General features: G+C 53.2%; 1 long non-coding RNA gene across 1 annotated transcript; it reads left to right on the top strand.

Annotated features, from left to right (window-relative positions):
• The first annotated feature begins 1,651 nt into the window (after window positions 1-1,651).
• On the top strand, window positions 1,652-17,612 carry LOC112661460 (uncharacterized). The gene is made up of 3 exons (XR_003137725.3): window positions 1,652-1,819; window positions 5,808-5,968; window positions 16,521-17,612. It is a non-coding gene; the product is annotated as an uncharacterized LOC112661460 (long non-coding RNA).
• The last annotated feature ends 6,653 nt before the right edge of the window (window positions 17,613-24,265 follow it).

The following is a 24,265-nucleotide window of genomic DNA, read 5'->3' as shown; positions in this document are numbered from 1 at the left end:
AGTCCAAGGCTTCTCTTGGCTGCAGAAATCAGGCCTCTTCACAGGTGCAGCAACAATACCAGCTTCTGGACTAGCAGATCCGCCCCAAGGGTGTCTGTCCTCTCTTGCCTGGCTTGGGTTGGGATCCGAAATGGCCACGGGTCTCCCCCCGGAGTGCTGCCGAGCCCAGAGCACGCGGCCTTGGGCTGTGTAAAAGGCAGTCTCTGCTTTCCTCTGGTCGGTACACGTTCCCAACCTCTCTGCTGCTCAACAAAAGCAGTCTCGTCTTGGCCAGGAGTATTCAAATGCCTTCCAAAGACCGTCAATCAGGATCTGGGTCACTCAGATTCAGGCCCCTCTTCCAAGGCCAATGGGGCTGCAGTTGCTAATCTGGACCAGCAAGGCCTCTTTTTACCATCTAGCTTGCTCCACCGAGGGATCTAGAAGCACCTCCGGTAAAAGACTGGCTGGCTCTGCCTTCTTTCCCTCTTTCCCCAGCTCTCCAGGGTGTGTGGCCCCAGGGCCCGCCAAGCAGCCGCAGGGCACCCACAGTCAGGATCCTGCCATGTGGTCTCCCACAAAACCCCACAGTAGCAGTGTGGTGGCTGGAAACCAGGGAGTGGTGAACCAGACCCTGGGGAGGAGTGTGTGAGGGCCGCTCGGCCCACAAGTGGCCTTTCCCGGAAGGGCCCAGGACAGCTCACAGGGCATTTTGCCAAGCGAAGCTCCCCGCTGGGCTCAGAACAACCTCATCACTGGTGACGCGGGTAGAGCGGGTTAGAATCAGCGGTGGGGCCTGGCGTCTCTAACCGAATGCTCCCAGACTTTGTCTCCTTAACACCCGGTCTTGCCACCACCTCTGGGAAGCCAGGGCCTGAACTCTGTACCTTGGGCTGAACGTGTGCTAACGCGTCTGTGTAAGGGTCTGTGCAATAGTACTTAAACTCACTTTGCACTTATGGAATGCCTGCAGTGTGCAGGATCCCATGGGGTCCCTTGTACTTATAATTTTATTTAACGGATGCATCTGGAGGCACTAGTCCCCCCAGGAAGCATGCAAGCCCGAGAGCCCTGGCAGCTAGGTCAGGCCCCACTCAGTGAGCGGCAGGGGGGGGCTGGACACCAGGCAGGGCTTCTAACCCCTTGACCCAGGACGCGGCTCCGCAATTCCTGCTGAGATAGCTCAGCCTCTTGCTGCTGCCGCTGCAACGCGCCCTTAATCTTGTGGCTGTTTTGGGAAAAGGGAGCGAAGCCAGGGGTCGCCCCGAGGGGCAGGGAAAGGGGCGGAAGGACAGGAGGACCGCACGCGGGATGACGTGGGACTGGGTGCGGGCCTCGGAGTCCCCAGCACGAGGCCTCTGGGGTGGGCCCTGGGGCTGCTGCTGCCAGGACCGCCCGGAGGTCGCCGGGGGCAAGCGCGGCCTCCATTGTCTCAGGCAGGGCCACCAGAGGGCCGCTGCTGAATCACGGATTTCTCAAGAAATGAAAATTCCCAGCACATCCCCGGGGCCTCGGGGCGGGGGGGGGGGGGGGGGGGTGGAGAGCTGACCACGTGTTGATCGCAAACAGCCCCCGCTCCGCCCGCCCGCGGCAGGTACCGGCTCGCGCGGGCTCGCGGCGACACCTAGCGGCCGGCGTGCGCACCTGCGCCTCCGCGGCCGCGCGGGCCCTTTGGGTCTCAAGGTCGCGCCGGGCTGCACTTTGCTTCGCGGACGTTGCGATGCTGCAGCCAGTTCTGCAAGTCCCGCCGGGCGGGGCCCTGGCTGGGTGCTCTGAGGCCGCCGTGTTCCCTCCCAGCTGGCACTTCTCACTTCCTAAATATGATGGAGCGTGTTTAACGGTGAGACCCTTGAATGATCCCATCAGAGACATTTCTTTGTTAGACTCCGTGTTGAGACTGTGATGGCCATATATGCCTGTTCTTATTTTTATTTTTAGGCAGGGAAAGAGGGGGGAGGGGCAGTAGGAGAGGGAGAGAGAATCCCAAGCAGGCTCCATGCCCTTCGCTGACCCCCACCTGGGGCTCCATCTCACCCTGAGATCATGATCTGCGCCAAAATCTTTTCTTTAACAATATTTTCTTCTTCTTCTTTCTTCTTTTTTCTTCTTCTTTCTTCTTCTTTCTTCTTCTTCTTTCTTCTTTCTTCTTCTTCTTCTTTCTTCTTTCTTCTTCTTCTTTCTTCTTCTTCTTCTTCTTCTACTTCTTCTTAAGATTTTATTTCTTTATTTATGAGATACACACAGAGAGACATAGAGAGAGGCAGAGACACAGGCAGAGGGAGCAGCAGGCTCCACGCAGGGAGTCGGATGTGGGACTCAATCCCGGGTCTCCAGGATCATGCTCTGGGCTGAAGGCGACACTAAACCGCTGAGCCACCGGGCTGCCCTCTGAGCCAAAATCAAGAGTCAGATGCTCGGATGACTGAGCCACCCGGGCACCCTTATGCTCCTGTATGATTACTAAGTCAAAGACCTCAGCTTTTGAAGTGACCCTGATCAAGAAGTCTGTAAAAATGAAAACTATGCATCTCTTTCTGGATAACGGAGCTTGAACATTTTCATTCTCATTCTGGCCTCATGTCGCTCCCATCAAGCTTTGGCTGATATACGTGTGTGGTGGCTCCCTGAGGGTAGAGTACGTCCAGGATTGGTACAATGCCCGGTACATAGTTGGTACTTAAAATCTATTTCTTTTTAAGTTTATTTAAGTAATCTCCATACCCAAAGTGGGACTCAAACTCAGCCTTGAGATCAAGAGTCGCATGCTCTACTGACTGAGCCAGCCAGGTGCCCTTCAAAATCTCTTCCTTTTTTTTAAAGATTTTATTTATTTGTTCATGAGAGACACCGAGAGAGAGGCAGAGGCAGAGGGAGAAGCAGGTTCCCTGCAAGGAGCCCGATGCGGGACTCGATCCCAGGACCCGGGGATCACGCCCTGAGCCAAAGGCAGATGCTCAACCACTGAACCACCCAGGTGCCCCTCAAAATCTCTTTCTTAATTGAATAATTTGAGGGTCTGAGAGCAGTGGGGAGCCACAGGATGGAGGTCAGATAACCCAGTCTCCTGGAAAGTGCTGGTGTAGAATTCCAAACTTTGAAGGAAATTTATCACATGGGGAAGGCCCTGCCAGGGAGCCCCCGCCTGGAAACTCAGCTTCTTACCAATCTGGTTGGGAAGGAAACACTACCCCAAGCTAAATTTTATCCAATTGCATTTGCCAAGTTATTTGTGTTAACTGACTTCTATTGGTTGCAAAGATCAGAGACTCATGGATTTATTGGCAGGACACATGTGGAAATAAAGAGTCTTGGCTCCATTACTTGATCTCTCTGGAACCTGGAAGACACAGAAGACTTGACTGTTTGAAGTGTGGCCTAGTGGATGTGGGTCATATTGGTGCCAGCCCAGCATCATCTGAACAGCCTTTCTAAGTTAGGAAAGTAGGCCACGTTACCCGCATTACTTCACCAGGGTGGAGATCAGAACTCAGTTTCCCAGACTCACTCCGCAGCTAGGACACATGCCAACTGGATGAAACTTCAAAAACATGGAAGGATGAAGAGCAAGGAAGCAGCTGCTGCATGCGGTTGCGTCTTGGTGATGGGAGCCAAGCATGGCAGGGGATGTGGCACCTCTGGAGGCAGCAGGGGCAGAGATGCTTCCAGTAGCGGGAGACAAGGGTGGTGGGCTCGAACCTGTGCACCTTCAAGTGGGGAGCTGGGTATCGTTCATGGCTGCAGAGCCTCAAGCCCCATTCTCTGACTCTGCCAAAGACTCTGGGAGCCACTGATATCCTCTAAGACATTTTTTTCCTGGGGTGCCTGGGTGGCTGGGTCTGTTAAGTGTCTGCCTTCAGCTGAGGTCATGATTCTGGAGTCCCGGATCTAGGATCCAGCCTTGGGTGGGGCTCCCTGCGCAACGAGGAATCTGCTTCTCCCTCTGCCTCTCACCCTACTCATTCTCTCTCTCAAATAAATAAAATCTTAAAAAAAAAATTTTGTGCGTGTGTGTGTTTAAACAAACCAGAGTGGATTTTGTTGTTTGTTGATAAGAACCTTGATTAATAAACCCAAGATATAGTTAGTCCTCCCTCGTGGAGCTGGGATCAGAAAGTCATTCAGCATTAGCGATAGGAGCTTAAGGTAGAGAGTTCAAGGATCCTCACTCCAGAGAGCTCGCACTCGGCCATTTCGTTTGGGGCTAAGGTGGACATCTGTTGTCACTGCCTGTTCAACATCCATCCCTCCAGGAACAACCATTTTCTATATTAGGCTCTGTGTTCCGCTGGGGCTGACGTCATGCCCTAGATCCGGAGCTGGACACATGGTCCAACCCAGGCCAATCAGATTGCTGCTTCTCCCTGTCTGGTTGGGAAACCAATCCAAGGTGGATCAACGGGAGCTGTCCGCGGGACTTGGGCTCAGCTTCTAGGGATCACACTTTGCCTACTGAGGCTGCTCAGCGGGGAGGAGGGAAGCGTGAAGTGGGAGGCCAGTGTTGACTTCCCACGCTTGTGCAATGTGGGAAGAGCCTGCCAACCAAGGCGGAAAGCCAACTGGAGGAAAGCAGAGGAAGAGAGAAGGGCTAACTCCTAATATTGCCCATTTGGATCCAACCATGACTGAAGTCAGTTCTTTCCTTACATTTTTCAATTATGTGAGCCATCTCATCCCTTCGAAAGTTAATTTGAATGGAGTCTCTGTCGCTTGAAACCAAAAGGGCCCTAATCCAGTGGTGCACTTTCAAGTACTAGAATTTTTGGCAAGCGTTTAAAGGACTTAAGTCACATCCCTACTTGTCATCCCCTTCACTTAGTGATTCCTCAAGCCCTCAAATGTCTTTTAGTTGAGGACGAGTATTACGGCCTCAACTGCTGTCTTCTGTACTCACAGGACCCAGCTTGTACACCTCCTGCAAAACCTGTGGCTGCATCGCACACCTTGTCATTATGCTCTCGCTCTCCCTGCCAAGGTGCCCGCCAGGCAAGGTTCTCCATTTGCCTGAAGCACTCAACATTCTGTCTGACAAACACTGTTTAACAATATATATGCTCAGTTGCAACAAGAGGTACAATCTCCACCTTGTGCACAATGTGGTACCCACCTGTGTGGGTACATTGCCAGCCCATGCGCGGAGACATGTGTGTTTAGAACCATTGGTCCTGGTGCTCCCTGGCATCCGTGTGACATGGTGACTGCACTCCTCACTCACCTCTTTGAAGTGTATCTTCAGGATTCTTATCCTGCTCTCAGCTGGCTCATTTTCTCTTTGTTCCCCGAATCAATTCCTAAGAGAGAAAGAATTTGATTGATCTACTTGCTAACTCTGATTTTCCTTTGGGCTGGGTTGGTTGACATGGGCTTTGTCAAACAATATCAGCCAGTCGCCCGTGGGTGGCACATTCTAGGCAAGGCATCCACTCCCATTCAGTCACACATGGCCAAGAGAGGGTCACATGGTAAAAACACCCAACGCTGGATGAGGAACAGCTAGGGACACTTCCCTCCTTGGGCCTACGACTGGGGCAGTTTCTCTTAGCCAGGAATCATAGGTATGGTAGCTTCCATGATCCATGTGTCTGGTACCTTTTCTTATTCTAAAATTTTAACAGTGATTAGGATGGGGATGTGCATAATAATTGTCAAGGGTTGGCTGTACCTTCAACATCTCTGTTCTTCCTGCATCACACTTATTGGCTATCTCTGTGAATGCTACCCATTTTTATTTTCCTATAAGCCAAAGGCTGCCTGGGTTCCTGCTCTTTGAGGGACTCTGGGGAGAGAGGGATTGCTGAGCCTCATTTTAATACTCCTTTTCCCTGACACAGAGCACTCAGCTACCACCTGGTTTATTCTGCGGTGTTGTATCAACCCTCAAAAAGCCAACTCCAGAGTCTCCAGCTATAAGCCAAAGTGCTTTCAAAAGAACCAGGAGGGAGGCGCCTGGCTGGCTCAGTCGGTGGAGCATGCGACCCTTGATCTCGAGGTTGTAAGTTCAAGTCCCATGTTGGGTGTAGAGATTACTCAAAAGTAAAATTAAAAAAAAAAAAAAACAACAAAAGACACAGAAAAACGTAAAACAGGAGGTTCATACCTGGGAGGCCTGTCTCAGACCAGCCACGCATATGGCATATTGGAAGCTCTGCCATTATCCTGCCGTGATTTTTTAGGAAATTGAAAGATGCCAAAATGCCTTCCTACTTGATAAAATCACCATAACCACCAAGGTCGGCAGTGGGAGACAACCTGGTGAGGAGGTCCCTAAAACTTAGTTTCCCTTGGCCTGTGTTAACCTGGGGAAGCCACCTCTCTGCCTGGACTGACTCCTGCCCCGGCCTACAATGCTGTCCCCAAGGCCTAATTCCTCCGTTAAGGCTCCTAGAATCTTAGAGACATGACTTCTCAAACCTCAGTAGCTCATTTCTCCAAAGCTGCCTGGTCTTTGTTCAAGTTTTATTTATTTAACCCACCAAGTTCTGGTGACTCTTTTGACTTTGCTGCCAAATAGTGTCTCAAGACGAAACATGATCTAGTCTCTAGTCTACGTGAACGCCACCAAGCTGACCTGTCCCTCCTCTGGAGAAGACATAGCTTAGTGGTGAAGAGTGTCGACTCTGATAGTAGCTACACTCGGGGTCAAATATTGGCTCTTTGTGGCCTTGGGTGAAGTTATTTAACATCTCTGTGCTTCCATTTCAATGATGGTGGTGATGGTGACCATAGCGGCCTACGTCTGCCCCCTAGCGGTGTGTGTGTAATGAAGGAGGTCATGGACATAACCCACGGTACACATTCAGTTCTTTCTATGGAGGTGGCATTTCCCTGGGAAGCATCGGCCCTTTTTCCTAGAGACCTGCTGGGTGGGGCTTGTGCATTCCGGGGACCTTTCAGCTGAAGGTGACACAGTCATAGGTGGGTGCTATGGGCTCCTCTGCCTGGCTCAGGCCAAACATCACTGGTTCCGAGAAGATGGCCAAGACAATGGCCCTCCCAGAACGTGCAAGTCTGGCCTTGGGCCATTCACCACGTGGACAGCGTGCCAAGCACTGAGTGACCCACAACTCTTCAGTCGGGGGGTTTCTTTTGGTGCGTATCGATTGCTGCTTGATGTCACAGGGCTTTCAGTACAGGATGGACACGGGCGAGGAGCCCACACCGCTGCCATCCACCCTCCTCTGTGAAAGGCACCTTGACCCCAGAAAGTGTTTCCACGAACGGGCCTGAGCCCAGTCTCCAGGAAACCTAATCCGGGCTCAGCCAGGCTTTTGGTAAATCTCTGATCTAAGGAGCTGGCAAATCCATTAAGAACAGCGTCCACGAGGTGACGGGCCATGCAGATGCAGGGCTCGCCGACTCACGGTCGTTAGAAGGGCCGGTGTGCACGGGGCTTTCACACACCCAGTGCCAGTCTTGGAAACATCCCAGGCATTGGGCAGAGTTTAGAGAAGACACAACTGTCTGTGGAGTTTCAAATCTACAAAAAGCTTTAAGGTCATCTGCGCCAACCTCTTTGCTGTGCAAATAAAGAGAGGGAAGAGCAGAGGGGGCAAGGTGACTGAGCCAGCTAGAGGCAGTGTGGGGCCAAGCTCTGGGGCCTCCCTCCTGCACATCACAGTGTACTGAGCAGGGCAGGCCTGTGCCCGGCTGGGGGGACAACTGTCCCGCAAGTCCATGTGAACACTGGGCTGCTTCGTCCCTTCGCCCACACCCCTGTCCCCGTGGGGTGGTAGGGCCGTCCCCACCGCTCTCCTGCGCCAGATTTCAGCTGCCCCAAGGAACTCTCGGCACAGAGGCAGATCCCAGATTGGGGATATCTCAGGCAAGCATTCTTCAACGCTGAGGATGAGTCAACCCAGGCTGCGCGAGCATTCCCTGGCCTGTCCTGCTTTTCCCAGAATCCCCGAAAGTGCTGGAACTTGGTTTGGATGGAACTTGCAAGATTGATCCCTTGTTTTGATCCATCAAAATTGTTAAGCATTGACTACTTTCCTGGCACCAGACTGGCCTATGCCACTTGAGCTCCGGGGCTGTCCCTAGTGCCATGAGGAGGGGAGAGAGGAGGTGGCGTTTGCACATTCAGTTCCCCTGAGAGCTTCCTGGGGGTGGAGGTGGGCACCTGACGAGGCTGGCTGTGCCTGCAGTTTGTCGTGGGGTCCCTCTGGGTGGCAGGGCACTGACGGGAGGTGCCTTTTGGGTGATGTTGCCCGTAGAAGCATGTTTCCTCAGACACACATCTGCTCCACCGAATAAAAACAGCATCTTTGCTGACTTACTTAGCGTCCATTAAGTTCATATTCAAATGAACAGGCAGGAGAGGTGAGGGGAGGGGTTGCGACACCCACAGGAGGTGGGAGAGACATTTAAAACGTATGAAGATCTGTGTACCAGATGTTTGCTTCACCCCAAGAAAATAAAATAATAAAACAAGACAGAACAAAACACTGCCACCAAACACTGTGACTGAGAGCGGGAAGGGCAAGTCTGGGTCTCAGCGTCTTGCCTCCTCGGGGGCCAGGCTGGTCTGTCTCCTGGGGGGCTCTAGGCAGTCACGAGTGCCAGCTCTTTGGATGATGTGGTCAGGTCTGAGGCCATCGGCACACACACAACAGACCCTCTAAACTCTTCAAAGGGTCTCCCTCTCCCTGAGGTTCTTTCGGTTTTACAACTGCTCTGTGCCCCCCTCTTGCCCCAGCGCATTTGCACCTGTAACCCTGCTGTCTGGGATGCATTCAGCACACATGTGCCCAGCTTCACTTAGGCGCCAGGCACTCTGTCTCCAAGGCATTGAGTGAGCAACGCTCCATGTCCTGGTGGGGCGCAGAGAATGACAGTGAGGTATGGCCTGTGTCTTCCTCATCTCTGGTACCCCATCTGTCAGAGCATCATGGTGAGGACACCTGAGCAGTGGTTCTCAGGGTCCATCAGCAAAGAAACCCACAGGGACGCAGAGGTGGAGAGAGAAATGGAAATTCAACTTCTCTCTTTCCCAATATTCATCAGAGCATGGTCTTTTTTTTTTTTTTAATTTTTAATTTTAAAAACCTAATTGTTTTTTTTTTAAGATTTTATTTATTTATTCATGAGAGACACACACACAGAGAGAAGCAGAGACACAGGCAGAGGGAGAAGCAGGCTCCCTGCAGGGAGCCCAACGTGGGACTCGATCCCGGGTCTCCAGGATCACATCCTGGGCCGAAGGCAGGGGCCAAACCACTGAGCCACCCAGGGATCCCCAGAGCATGGTCTTTTAAACCATGATCCGTTATCAGAAATACGTCTCACATTACAATCCAGCACGCACAATAGTCATTTAGTGTAGATCTGTGAATATCCGTACAGCTGGCAACATTTTGTAAGATACAACCTTTGTTATGTGTGGTAGAGCCTGATGTATTTCTTATTCTATCCTATCTTATTCTATCCTGTGTTTTCCAAAATACTGTTCATAAATTTTGCATCCCACTAATGGATGGCAAATGTCAGCTTGGGAAACACCAAGGTAGGGAAAGGAAGGTAGCATGGCGTGTGGCAGGAAGAAGTTGCAATCCAATCTTATTTTAAATGCATTCAAGACATCCTCTACTTAGAGTCTTCTATAAATCAAATCAACCTCCTCTTAATTTGCATTGATGAAGTCTCAACCTTCTGCTTTGGGCTTTGCTTAAAGCAAAGTATGGCCTGCCAGCCAAATCCAGCCCTCTGCCTGTTTCTGTAGGCCTGTGAGCTAAGATGATTTTAAATGGAAAAAAAAATCAAAATAAGAATAATTTCACAACATATGAGAAGTATATGAAATTCAAATCTCAGTGTCTCTAATTATTGGCTCACAGCCACACTCGTTCGTTTGCATGTCGTCGGAGGCTGCTTTTACACTGCGGTGGCAGACCTGAGCACGGCCTGCAAAGCCCGAAATCTTTGCTATGGGGCCCTTTACAGAACCGCTTTGTCGACCTTGGGCTTAAAGCATGGCATGTCTCGTGCCAGGGATGGGGTGACCCCAAAAGAAATGGTTTTGCTGCTCTGGGGCCTCTAAAAGACCAGCTGGCTGAGAACATCTGGCTCTGCTGCGGTCTCCCTCCCTGAGCCCTCTCTCTGGCCGGTAGGAGTATCAGGCTGGCGTGGTGGACAAACCTGCACCACATGACAGCCTGGGCAGCAACCATCTGGCAGCTGCTGGGAGACTCCTGACTCTCAGGCACTGCGCCGCCTGGCCTGGGGGCGGGGGCTGGGCTGGGGCTCAGAGAGAGCGGCCTTTGAAAAATTAGCCGGACCGGACTCTGACTTCTCCACTTGACCTTTCTCTTCCCTCTTGTCTTGCTTGCAACACTCTTCTTGAGTCTCTTCTCTTTTACTTTGAGCTATGTGACTTCTAGGTCACACCTTCCTAACAAAGTAGATGGCAGAGTCAATTTTTTGAAATATTCATAAATGCCTCCCCACCCCACCTCCGCCCTACCCTCCCCCCCCCCCCCCCCCCCCCCCCCGTCATTAAAAGAAAAAAAAAAAAGCCCAATCCTCCTGGCCTCAAACTCCCTGCCACCCCCAGGGACAGGACTGTTCTATGTTCTTGTCTCAAGAGAGTTGGGGGTGGGAGGACAGAGACTTTAACTTCAGGATGGGGAGGCATTGAAAACTCTCAGCTGTTTCAGGGGAACAGTAAGGGAGAGAGCAAGGCTCCCCCACCCCTGTTCTCTGGTGCGAAATAGAGTGGGATGCTGCGTGCTGAGCAAACGGAGGCTGAGGACCCTGAAGACACAGGGTCTGGCACTGGGGCTTGTCAGCAGAAGGCCCCCGTGGCCTTAAGCCTTCACGGAAGCCAGCGCCGCTCAGGGCCACCGGCTGGCCTTCGTTCATCTTGGTGGGAATGTCTTCAGCGGCCGACACATCCCTACACTGCATGACACCATCCTGGCCTCCAGTGGGGCTCTGAGTCCATCTGCCCTGCGCTAAGAACTCACTGCCCCGATCTGATTTAGCCCCAGACAGAAAAGGAGTTGGGGACTGGACATTCAGGGGGCCAGAGTCAACTTGAGAGTCCTGTCCTGCCTGGGAAATTCTTGGTGGTTTGAGGGAACTGCATGTTCTAGGGCTTCACAGCTCCCCTGGCTAGATTTGGGGCTGGATGTATGTGTGCACGAGGGTACCTGTGTGCTCACATGAGTTTGTGTGTCTGTGAGGGGATGTGGTGGGATTTGGGATCTGGTGGAGGGTGAGAATGAATGGATGGAAGGGCAAGTAGCTGGACTTATGTCAGGGATGAGTAGAAATGACACTTTCCCACTGTACCGGGGCCGTCTGCTGGGCCTGGAGCTGCTCAGCCCAAAGCCCACTGCTCTGGCTTCAGGACAGAGTCCCTGCTTTTTCTGCCTTATTCTTAATTTTGGTTCTTCCCAAAGAAGAGGTTGAATTTCCTTATCTCACCACTTCTCCGCCCCCACTCGTGATAACTTTTTCCAATTGGAGAGGCAGAGAGGCTTCTCCAGCCCCCCTCGACTAACGGACAGTAGGCAAACTTCCTTCCTCATCTGCCAGTTTAAAAGCTTGACCTGCATTTCACAGAAGTCTGCTTGAGTTCAATTACAGTAGATCGCCTGATCTCATTTATTTTCTCCTGTAAACTTGAAGTTAGGACAGCTTTAATTTGAAATGGAAATTTATGCAAATGCTATGTAAATTAGGTCATTCCCAGATTAACTGGGGGAAAAAATCTGGTCGCCTTAGCAGGCACCATCTGTTCCCTCCTCATTCTTTCCATATCTGTACCCCACCCCCCCTTTCCCAATCCACTTTGAAACTTGTTTTCCTGGGGCTGAGAAAAGAGACCTTGCAAGAGAAGGAAACAAATCAGCCAGCGTTTTCCAGGTGGGTTGCCCTCATGTCCATTCCTTCCCTGTGGGAAGAAGCGCAGGTGAGAGCTACGCAGAGGTTTTGGGGTACCTGCCGGATCCCGGCACTTCCTTTAAGAAGAGAGACCCTGGGGCGCTGTGCTGGCCCGGCTTGTTCTGAGCTGAAGAAGCCTGGAGTCTTGGAGTACATGTGTGCCACGTCCCCCTCTTCCTCTTTCTTCCTGGCCTCTGCTTCCCTTGAGATTGATTCTTCGGTCCCCCTCTTTGTCTTTGCCTGAAGCCTTGGTCACAGTTGACCACACATGCTGAAGGGCGAGGCGGAGGCAAAGACCACGACCCCCCACTGGAAGACTTTTGCCAGGGAATCAAAGTCCAGCAGGTATTAAGTAAATCATAAACCTCAGACTTGTAGAACTAGAACTCCGGAGATCTCTCTGTCTAGTTGATTGCCACGTGGGGTCCATGACACCTGTGGAGGGACTCCAGGATTCTGGGAATCCCCTGAATTGCAAAATGCACTTTTCAGAGGAAATCTCCAAGGTTTCACTCTGGGAGGTCTATGTTCTAGAAAAAAAAAAAAAAAAAAAAAAAAGGGCAAAGAACTTCTGATCCAACCGGACCTCCGCCCAAGGCCAGACTTGGCAGGCAGCCTGGGCCGAATGTGCATTTTCCTGGGCGCCCTGGAGCCCCCGATCTGTATGCCCCGTCCTCTCTGGTGGGGGAACCCAGAGAGTGCCCTGAACCTCCAGGTGTGTGTGTGGGGAGGGGGGACACCGGCATTCCCTGCAAGAATCCAGGGCTTTTGTGAGCATCTGCAAACTCACAGGCACACTCCCCATGTCCTTGGACCCAATAGACAGCAAACCTTGCCCGTCCTGGACTGTTGCTTTTCAAGGGTGCCCGGATGCAGCTTTGATAAAGAAAACGTCATGGCACTTAGTGGGGCTACTGAATTCACAGCCTCTTTCATCAGCATCTAGTTCTCACCCACTGCATGCTCTGTATGAGTCTCATATAGGATTAGTCTCACATGTATTAGGTTCCTTATAAGTCCATTATCATGGGGTCGTGGGGGGTGTAGATCAGATATTTTGAGCTAACTGGGAAACTATATTCAAAGTGGTCGGAACCACGGTCTGTGGCCAGAGAGGAGGAGTGGAGGAGTCTGGTAAGCGCAGGGTGGGCAGGGGATGGCCCCGGCTGGGGCGGGGGAGTGGGGCGCTGTGGGCAGCAGCCGTGCATTGAAGACAGAAGTGAGACCCGGCCTGGAACTGCTCAGGTGAGGCCACAGACAGAGTCGAGGCTCCCTCCTCGCTCTTCTGGCAGGAAAGATGCAAATGTTTAATCCAGCATCTTGTTAAAAAAACGAAACAAAATAAAAAACCCCCAACCCACCTGAACCCTGATACTCCTCTATTTGCTACTAGTGTTTTAAAATACCAGTTGATGGGGATCTCTGGGGGGCTCAGCGGTTTGGTGCCGCCTTCAGCCCAGGGCGGGATCCTGGGGGCCTGGGATCGAGTCCCTGCATGGAGCCTGCTTCTCCCTCTGCCTGTGTCTCTGCCTCTCTCAATCTCTCTCTCTATCGTAAATAAATAAATCTTTAAAAAAAACCAACAGTTGAACGCCACAGTAACCAGTGTCACTCGTGGAAGGCCGACCGCCCCCCTCCTTCCCGAGAGCGGGGCTCGAGAACCCCAGCACCGCCCTCAGGTGCTCAGCCCTGCAGGTGGGCCTGGTGGCTCCCCGGGGGAGCCTCTCAAACCCAGCTGGGACCAGAAAGGAGAGGCTGAGGCCTGGCTTTCCCGTCAGGGCCTCCGCTTGGCTTCTCCTCACTTCACCGGCGGAGCGTGTCCTCTGGGAGAAGGCCCGGGCCCGGGCTGCCGAGGATTCACGTGGCTTCCTCCGTCAGGCCCAGGCCGGTGTCCGCGGCGCCCGCCGGGTGCTGGCCAGACCCCCGAGCCTCAGGCCGCCGGGCCCCTCTGGGGAACCACGGCCTGCCCCCGCCCTGCTCGGGACGCGGGTGAGGGCCCGGCCGCTGCTGGCGAGTTTGGCCCTTGGTGCCACTGCACACGGGCTTCCAGTGCCAGCCCAGACCCGACTGGGGCTCCTTTGTCCCCCGTGGCCTGGGCTGACCAGCCCGGCCTGGAGCGCTGCCCTGGGAGGACGCAGGCTACCACCGCATCACAAAGCGCTGCTTTGTGGCCTTGACAGGAGGGCTTGTCATTAGCTGTGACATGGTCCCTGGCAGATCCTGGCATGTGGTAAGCAGACAGCTCAGTGCTGGTCACAGAATCTCGAGTACCGCCACTCCCCCCCGCCCCCGTTGGGTGCAGCGTCTAAGCTGTCCAGCTTGCATGGCCTCTACCTCCCCGCGGATCCCTATGGACTCAAATTTGCTGGCACCTTTGTGCTGAGCCAAGGCAGGGGTGGGCAGGGCACGGGAGCAGTGTTCTGTGCCCAGCACCCTCTGTCGCACGGGTTGGTGACCGTGGCCCCGTTAAGCTGGTGCAGAGCCCTTCCTGGCGTCAGGACGTGCTGCCCAGCCCGCCCATCCCCGCCCAGGTCCCTAAGGGGCAGCAGCTTCCTGAGGGTGGGACATCCAAGCAGGAAAGAAAATGGAAAAGCCACACACAGGCAACCGCAAGCCATGAAAGATTCATCATTTCAGCTACGTGAAGTTTAAGACTCTCGGTTTATCACAGGTGCTTGAAAGAATTTGAAAAGATAAGCCACAAACTGGGAAAAGATCTGTGCAACACGTAGGTGGCAAAGGATCGGACTGGAGAACAGATGAGGGCTCAGGGGCCTGCAGGCGGGACGGAGGGAGGAGGAAGGAGGCCAGCGGTTCGATGCGAGAATGGGCATAAATGATACAGTCGCTTCACAGAAGAGCCACATGCGCGAATACGAAGCTTGGCAGGGTCGGGAAAGCCCCGTCCCAGGCCACGAGGAGCCACGTGTCTCCCAGCGCAGCGTTCTGGGCCCTCCCTGCCTAGGGAGCTCTTCTGGGATGGTTTTCAGTGATCCTGGGCCTCCCCCGACCCCAAGCCTGGCCTGCGTGGCTCTGTTGAGCCTCTGTCCTGGCCCCAAGCACCCTCCCACCCAGAGCCTGAGGGGCACCCTGCGCTTCCCCACCCCCACCCCCACTGACAGGGCCGTCCCTTGGCTCTCCTCTCAGGTTTCAGCCTGGCCAAAGGGGCTGCAGGGACATCTGTCCAAACAGAAACCCAGTCCGCTTCACCTCAAAGACCCTGAGGGAACTCAGGGCAGACAGCCTGTGATGAGGGGCATCTGCTGACAATTAGCACCTTCTGGACCAAGTCCAGGTGGAAGAGGGGCTCCCCCAACTGACCCCCAATCCTCTCTCCTCCTCCTGGGCAGCGAGGTCGTGCCACCTGGGTCAAGGACGTGGTGCAGATGGGGCCGGCCTGGAGGAGGCCCACCGCACAGGCGGCTCCCGCGGTCTGCCCACCCACAAGCTTGCTTGCACTTTCCCCTCGGGGCTTACCTGCTTTGGGAACCTTTAAAAACGAAACAGGTGGCTGAAAGAATATCCTGAAATGACTGAGCTCACACTTGAAATGTGCACTAGAGGCAGCTTATCCCACAGGGGATTTCTGCACGATTACGGGTCCAACAAATACTAAACAGTGGGGTTGGGGCACCGCTTCCAGACTTGCTGCCCTTGGGTGCTGGTGAGACACGTTCAAACAGGTGTGACTTGAGGGAGTGCCGTGGTCACCTTCTGCTTTCCTCGCTGCTTTCCTCATGGCTCCCTTTCCCCTCCTCAGCTCCCACCCGCTGTGGATGCCAGGCCAGCTTAGGGCACCACGACTGCCATGGTCACTATGAGAACAGCAGGCAGGGGAGAGAGCGGTGCCCCTGGAGAGGCATGAGAGCTGGGCACCCTCTCCCCGTCCCTTGCTCTGTGCATCTCTTCCCTCTGGCTCTTCCTGAGTTTTATCCTTTTATAATAAATTGGTGATGCAGGAGGCGGCTCAGAGGATGTCAGCTCAAGTTCAACACCGGGAATAGAGCCCCAGCGACCGTCCGCTCTGGCTTGGATCGCAAAGGCAAGCCTCGTACTGAGCAACGCCGCACAGCACCGCTGAAAGAAGACGTAGTACGGACAGTGACAGAGTCAACATCCAGGGGTGAAGAGGAAGTAGCAAGACCTTCAGCCTCAAGCAGAAAGAACAAAGAATCTAGAACCTGACGACTTCACTGGATGCAAGTATCTTTACCAGCTGGATCTCAACAGAGCAAACAGGCGGCAAATCGTCTCCTGATTCTGATTCCAACTGCAAATGTTTCTAAATAGATCATGAGTTCTTCTAATAATCATGATTTAAAAAAAAAAAGCCAAGTAAAAAACCCCCCAAACCAGAAAACAAAACCACCAGGCAGGGCAGGTCTTTGATCTGCAATGGCTCCCCTGGATCATCTTTGTCAGCTGTATTCCCTTTTTTTTTTTTTTTAAAGATTTTATTTATTTATTCATGAGAGACACACAGAGAGAGGCAGAGACATAGGCAGAGGGAGCAGCAGGCTCCCTGGGAGAAGCCTGATGAGGGACTTGATCCCAGGACCCCGGGATCACACCACTGAGCCACCCGGGTGTCCTGTCAGCTGCATTCCTAAAGGAATTTAACTTCTTTCTTTCACTCTCTCTCTCTTTTTTCTTTCTTTCAGGCAACAAATCGAGCTTTCATTTTGCACCAGCTGGTCTAGGTACCGAGGATGCATCCGCGAGCAGTCACAAATCCCTGCCCTCGTGGAAATGCCATTCTAGGGGGAGAGACGGTTCATAAAGTGAAAGGTGAAGCCTACGACATGTAACGTGATGAGCAGCTCTGGGAACAGCTTCTATTTGCACAACAGCTGTGAAAAGAGTGACCTTCGCTGACCTTTGTGTGACAATGAATGTGGACTGAGCAATCATCATAGCAGGCACTGCTTTCCTGTGACTTTCATATTCTCATAAGAAAGGGGGTCAGGGTTTGAATCTAAAACCACGCAACTCTAATGTCTCTGTTTTTAGGCCGCTGGATCCTGCCCTGACCCTCATCCGCATGCACCCTGCAGGCCCTGGGCAGCACCACAGCGCCGTGAGGCCGGGCGTGCAGCCCCTGAGCGCAGGGCGCTGAGGGGTCAGCGGGTTTGCGATGATGGGTCTCCGCCTTCCGTGCAGAAGGCCTCGCCTGGTCCTGGCAGTGGCTGCCTGGTGGCCTCTTTCAGCCCCTGCCCGGTGTGTCGCTTGGGGACAGCCTGGATGTGGCTGGGGCAAGGCTACAGGTGGCCTCAGACTCCAGAGAAGCCACCGCTGCCCCAGCCCCTGTGTCCTGTTCTCCCAAAGTGGAGTGTACAGCATGGGGGAGGGTACTTACTCTCCATGTCCCTTCTCTGCCTTGGTGACAGGGAGCCGGACCTGGGAAGAAATGGAGCGCACACAGAGTACTGTGTGCTCACTGCTGTTTTGCGGGAGCTTAGGGTCTGAGGGTGAACGATGGGGCTCCCCCCTTCCCGTCTGCAGTGGCCCAGTGTGCACAGGGGAATGCGTTCCATCCTTCTGGTAATAAGCCGTGTGGCCTCTCTGGGACTCAACACCTTTGCCTATAAAAAGGGGAGCACTCGAGTGATCCCTAGGTGGCTCAGCTGTTTAGTCCTGCCTTTGGCCCAGGGTGTGATTCTGGAGACCCAGGATTGAGTCCCACATCGAACTCCCTGCATGGAGCCTGCTTCTCCCTCTGCCTGTGTGTGTGTGTGTGTGTGCCTCTCGCTCTGTCTCTCATGAATAAATAAATAAAATCTTTAAAAAAAAGGAGGGGAGCACTCTTTTCCTGCCAGCCTCCCTGGTCTGTAGTGAGGACCACAGGAAATGGTGTACTGAGCGTGCTCTGTAATCTGTAAAGTGACACCCACATCCTTCAGTCAGCCCTGTAATGACTGACACACAGGAGTTCCACGCGCTCACCAGGAGGCTTGTTTAGGGCCAGGCCAATCAGGGGTTAACCACCCCCCCGCCGTGTCACACCCCCCCCCAAAGGCCACAGGTATTGGAAGGCCTCCACTCTGTTCCAAAATGCTGTGTAAGACCTGTCCCTCTTCTTCCCCCACTGCCCCCAACAGGTGCGAAGCTGGGGAGGTAGGAGGAGCCAGGTGTCTTCAGGATTGGGTTGCAGAGGCCCTTCCACGGGGACGGTGTGGGGGGGGGGGTTGGCTCCCACCCCTTGGTGTTTAAACAGGGCCCTGCCAGCACCAGTCACCCCAGTGGGGCCACGGCCCCAGCAGGAGGCCTCTCCCCCAAGCGGAGGTGCCTTCAGCTCTCCAGAGTGACAGATGTGACCCTTAAAACCAGTGAGGTCCTTGCTCCAACTGGGTTCAACCAGCCTGTCACCCTCTCTCCAGAGGGAAGGAAGTGATCAAGGCTTCCAGTTGCTCAGGGTAAAGAGAACGCTCCTCTATTTACTGGGCCCCCACCTGCTTGCCATATTTCACTTGGTTGAACCCACGCCTCGCTCTGGGAAGTAGGAGCTGCACTGCACAACCGGGAGGCCAGCCGAGAGGGCAGAGGCATCGCTGTGGCCTGGGGTGCCAGGGCCTGGTGGCTGCGGGCCTCAGGCTCCCTCCGAGTACCTGCCGGCCCCAGAACTGCTGTGCACTGAGCGGCCCAGGGGTCGGGACCCTGCAGGCCAGCGACGCCCTCGGGGGGGGGGGGACGGGGGGTGGCCCAGGGCCTCGCGTGGCCAGCGGGTGCTCACGGGAGGAAGCGGCTGGGCCTTCAGCTGGGCCTTCGGCTCTCCCCGCTGCGAGCTGAGCCTTGGGGGGCGGGGGGGGGCGGGCTGGGGGCAGCCAGGGCCAGGCCCGGCCGGGGCTCCGCCTCTCGCTCTGGCGGCAGGGCCTGCGCTTGCCAAGCCCACGGCCCCGGGTGAGCGGCTGTTTCCACTTTGGCGGCAGCCCGGGCCTGGGAGCAGGGCCAGCATTCACAGCCTTTCCCCTCCTTTTCCTTTCTGTAAAAGGGAAAACGGCTCCAGGCTGCCAGAGCCAGCAGCTTGCCCCGGGTGTGTTGCCCACCTCTTGGCGGGACTGCAGGGGGAGGCCTCTTGGAAGCCCCTGTCTCTCTGGGTCTGGCCATTTGGGGCCTTCCCCTCCTACAGCAGCTGGGATCCACTCTCCTGTAGCTCCCTCTTCTCAGTCCCAACCCCTGTGTCCTCTGTCCCTTAGAGCAAGCAGGCCGATCCCTCCAGTGGACGGGGGCCCTCCTGGGAGACTGTCCCCGGACAGGGCCCTGCCAACCGCGGTGACATGGGTGACTTTACCCGAGGCACCCTGAAGTATGTCTGAGGGTCAAGTCTGAAGCATCCTCTTCCTCGGTCTCCGGGGATCACTGCTCCTATTTGGAATCCAGCATCCTGGGCTTGCTTTCTAGAATGACAGGAGCCTGTTTGCTCACTCCTCTGCAAGGCTGCTCACAACCTTAGAGTGCCCCACGCCGACGACACAGAACGTTCAAATGTTCGTTTACAAGTCTCTTGCTTCCTTAAGTGATTTTCTATGACTTTCCCAGGAGGCTTTTTATCTACATGAGCTCTTCTTCTAGGCAAACAGGAGGGGAAATGGATTCACTACCCTCAGAAATTAGGAAGCATGAAATTATTCAGGCTCTGCTACCACAGGGCTCCTGGGAGTGGGGAGGCGCTAATCACAGCCCTGTGGGGCTGTCAGCAGTCGGTGGGGTCAGGCCCGAGCTGGGCTGTGCCCATCCGCACCTCCCTGGCAGCTGGGTAGATCCACTGAAGCCACCCCCGGCCTCCCCAGGTTTACCTTGCAGTGATTAACCACTAACTACTGTCCCAGGCCCCTCTGAGGGTTAAGAAGTATGAGACGAAGGCCAGAGAAGCCAGACCTGGGCATTTGTACACTATAAATAGAATGTTCTATATTTCGAGAAAGTCCCCCAAATGGAACCAAACCCCTTTGGCCTGCAGATTTGTGGAAGTCCCCATCACACACTTGGTACCACGTTAAGCTTTTTACCATTGGGCCACATGTGATTCTGGGCTGGTGTTACTTTAACCTCAAAACCTATGATTATTTTCCATGTCATAAAGTTATAAAGGACAGTAGAATTTCACAGAATCATTTGAAAGAACGGCAATTTTTTTAGCCAGGTCAGGAGGTCTGGTCAGACACACACAGTCTCTAAGGGACCCTGTGTTGACAAGAAAGAGTCAAACGTGTCTGAGATCAACCCTGACTCTGGTGTGTGACTTTGGGCAAGTTAATTAAACTTTCTGCACTTGCGTTTCCTCATCTGTTAAAGGGGAAAGATAAGCCCCATCTCCCTGGGTTGCTGTGAAGATTGAATTAAAAAAGGGATATAAACTCTCTCATACAATCCCTGGACCATAGCCAGGCATGATCAAGGATAATTCTCTTTCTCTTCTAAAATCTGAGATGCCTGAGAAGGAGTCTAGTGTTAAGAATCTCAGTACTGGGGACCTGGGTGGCTCAGCAGTTGAGCATCTGCCTTCAGCTCAGGGAGTGATCCCAGGGTCCTGGGATCGAGTCCCACATCGGGCTTCCTGCATGGAGCCTGCTTCTCCCTCTGCCTGTGTCTCTGCTTCTCTCTGCGTGTCTCTCATGAATAAATAAATAAAACCTTAAAAAAAATAAAAAAGGAATCTTAGCATTTCCCAGTGGAGTTGTCTGAGAGATCAGAAGTGTTTGGGAAGGGACCTAGAAGGGAAATGGGGTCTATGAGAATGCCATGTTGTCACCAGGAATCAGGGGTGTGAGAAGTCCTTTAGCAGAAATGAGATTACCTCTTTCATCTGGATCCTCGTGATGGCTGCTTACACTATGAGTGTGATTACCCAGAAGTGAAAATATTTTCCATTTATGACCCTCCTTGACTTAGGGTCACTGGCTGTAGTAGCTCAGTGCCACTCTCCACATCCATTGGGCCCATCCTATATCCTGGTTCCATCTCCTTTCCCAGCTCTGGCCCCTGGAAATTATGTAAAAGTTTCCTAAGTGCATGAAAATAGTTGCTCAAACCACTTGTGTTTTTCCCCCAAATCCTCTTGATCTTTAATAAAATAGAAATAGTTGAGGTAAAATAACACTACCCTCAGTCGTTGAGAATCAAGTTCCCGTCCAGGGCTCCCTGCACCTGCTGATTCCTATGGCTACCTCAGCAGAGGCCCCCAGCCAGCTCACAGCCTTGTCAGGAAGGGTTTCCTTTAATAACACCCACTCATACACAGGAACAGAGACTTCCCTAGAATTTTCAAATGAGAATGGACACAGAAAGAGTGGAACGAGAAAGTTCACGGCTATAAAAAAGAGCGAATTTCTGAAACGTGCAACAACATGAATCTCACAGTCATGCTGCTAGTGAGAAGCCACACACAAGGAAGCTAATACTATAAGGTTCTATTTATATGAGGCTCCAGAATAAGCAAAAATGATCTAAGGTCACAGAAGTCAGAACAGTGGTGACCTTGGGGTGGACTGGGACTGTGGATGTGGAAGCGGCACAGACAACTTTCTGGGGAGATGGGACATTCTGCATCTCAGTTTGAGGGCCGGTTGCACACGTGCATGCACAGCTACCGATTCATGGAGATGTGTACACCCTCAAGAACTAGGCATTTTAGTGCATGTAAATAAAAGCTTAAATTTTTTCTCAAGTCAATGAAAGCATTGTAAAGGAAAAGAGAAATTGGAAAGGTCAAGTTAAATGGGGAATGTCTAACGTGGTGCTGGCCTCAGTCATCAGGAAGCCCTGTAACCTGCTTCTCATTGGGGTCTCCCCCGCTGAGCCACATTCTCACCCTGGTGCCAGCAACATACCACTTGCCATTGCATTTATGTCAAGCAATGTTTCCAGGCTTTCCTCACGGTTTTGCAGATAATATTAAGCCAAAATTTTGCCACTTTAAAACTCTCTTCCCTGAAATGTGCCCCTTTTCCCCTGAGCTCCCTGAACCATCCACCTCATCACCCGAATAGCCACCTGTGGCCTTCACTCATCTGCACCCCACATCCAATCACTCACCAAGTCCTCTCAATTCTACATCCTTAATAGCTTTAACACATCCATTTCTCTCCACTCCTAATGTCCTAAATCCATACTGGCATCACCCTTCTAGGTTATGCCCCAACCTCCTATCTGGTCTTCCAGTCTCCCATGGTCTTGCTCTCTTTCAATGAACTCCTTATACCACTAAAGGGATCATTGCCCTAAAATGCAAACAAAATACTTTAAAGGATCTCAATAGCTTTCAGATGAATAGGATGGTCATAGATAGGATAGTCAAGGAAGATCACTCTACTGAGGGGATATTTGAGCAAAAGCTTGAAGGAAGAAGTTGCTTGCTACCCCACACCCCAAGTGTATATGACATAGTCATTCTGATCTGGCAATTCCTAGAACAGACTGTGGTCCCTCGGGCCACAGGGCCTTTGCATATACCGCTGCTTCTACCTGCAGTGCCCCATGCTGTCAAGAACTGTGAAGGGCCTTTGAGTTTGCCCTCCTTATAGGTTAATAAACTGCATGGATGTTGGTGGAAGACATGGGACTCCCGAGGCAGAGAAAGATAGTTTGTTACTCCTAGAAATAGTGGTAGCCAAGTCTCAGCATTTTTCCCTCCAACACTCTCACCCCAGATGACCCAACACCACCATTTAGTAAGATAGATGAGATCTAAATAAATAAGTACACGACTGTGGAAAGAATTATGACCATAAAAGGTCAGAGGAGAGTAGTTGTCAACAGAGTACTTGGAATTGATCACAACATTCCCAGTACTTGGGTATTGGTAGGGGCCTGGGTATCAGCGGTGCTGGGCGTCCTGCACCAAACCGTTCCTACCCTGGAGAACCCTGCTCAGAGCCAAGAAAGAGATCCATGGGTAAATGCAAGGCCGAGCTCTTCAGCTCGGTGGGGATGCCCACACAGGATTATGGAAGCCCACGGGTTGGATAGGAGGAGGCCCCTGAGGCCAGATCTGGACAGATGGGCAGGAATTCCTCAGGACTTAAATACTAGCCTTGACAGGGCCCCTGGGTGGCCCAGTGGTTGAGTGTCTGCCTGTGGCTCAGGTCTTGATCCCGGGGTCCTGGGATCGAGTTCTGTATCGGGCTCCTGCAGGGAGCCTGCTTCTCCCTCTACCTGTGTCTCTGCCTCTCTCTCTGTGTCTCTCGTGAATAAATGAATAAAATCTTAAAAAACAAAATACCAGCCTTGAAAAAGGCATTGCATGCGGCAGAAGGACAGGTGTGTTCCTGAAGCCAGAGTCCCTTGAGTTGGACATTGACACCAAAGGGTGCCTATGTTCTGGTGGGGGGCAGGTGTGACGTGCTCACCCCCAGCTGCCCCGAGGCTGTGCAACTCCTCCCAAGGGCGCGGCCTAGCAGGGAATGGGGAGAGAGGGCTGTGGGGCTGGGGGCCAGGAGGGGGCGTGCTCTCATGGGTGGGGGCGGCCCTGCTGCTCAGCACCCCGGAACAATTCTTCAGCACCTTTGCCACAGAGACAAGCGACTCTGGTTTTTCTGGTGAGAACATGCCCTGAATTCCATCAGGCCTGCTCATCAGCCCGGCTGGCAGGATTTCAGATTCAGTGCTGCCAACAGATGAACGCACCCCATCCCCCTCCCTGCAAGCCAATTCCTGACCCCCTCCTGCCCAGGGGGCTCCTGGAGAGCCGGGACAGCCTGGGTCCTCCTCTCCCACACACCCCCTGAACTGCCCTGGGGCTGGGCTCTGTCTTTTGAGGGCAAACAGCCCTGCACAGGTGCAGGTGAAAGGAGCCACATGTGTAGCCAGTGAAGGCTTAGAGTCCGCAGGTCCACAGAGCCTCTAACTCCTTTACCTGGAGGCCCAGGGAGGGCAGGGGGTCTGACCAGGGTAGTGTAACTGCTTAGTAGGTGGGCTCTCTCTCGACCCCACCCCCATGCTCTGCTCCTTCTTTCCTGCTCTTCCTGAGGTCCCTGATCCCCTACAGGCCCCTGTCAGAGCTCCAGCCTTTCACACTGAAGGACCCTGTGAACTGGTCTCCCCCCAGCTAGGCTGCGAGCTCCAGGAGCAGAGGGCCACAGCTTGCTCAGGAGGAGCTCCATGAGAGCCTGGAGGGTGGGCATTTAGCCGGGATGCTACAGGGTGGGGGGCGGGGAAGGGTCATTGCTTCATCGCTTCTTCTTTTTTTTTTTTTTTTTTGAGATTTTATTTATTTATTCATGAGAGACACAGAGAGAGAGGCAGAGACATAGGCAGAGAAGCAGGCTCCATGCAGGGAGCCCGACGTGGAACTCGATCTCGGAACTCCAGGATCATGCCCTGGGCCGAAGGCAGACACTGAACCACTGAGCCACCCAGTCATCCCTGGTCATTGCTTCTTTTTTTTAAAATTTATTTATTTATGATAGTC

The sequence above is a fragment of the Canis lupus genome, chromosome 18 (genome assembly GCF_003254725.2).
Source record: "Canis lupus dingo isolate Sandy chromosome 18, ASM325472v2, whole genome shotgun sequence".
NCBI classification, from domain to species: Eukaryota; Metazoa; Chordata; class Mammalia; order Carnivora; family Canidae; genus Canis; species Canis lupus.
This window is presented reverse-complemented; position numbering and strand designations above follow the sequence as displayed.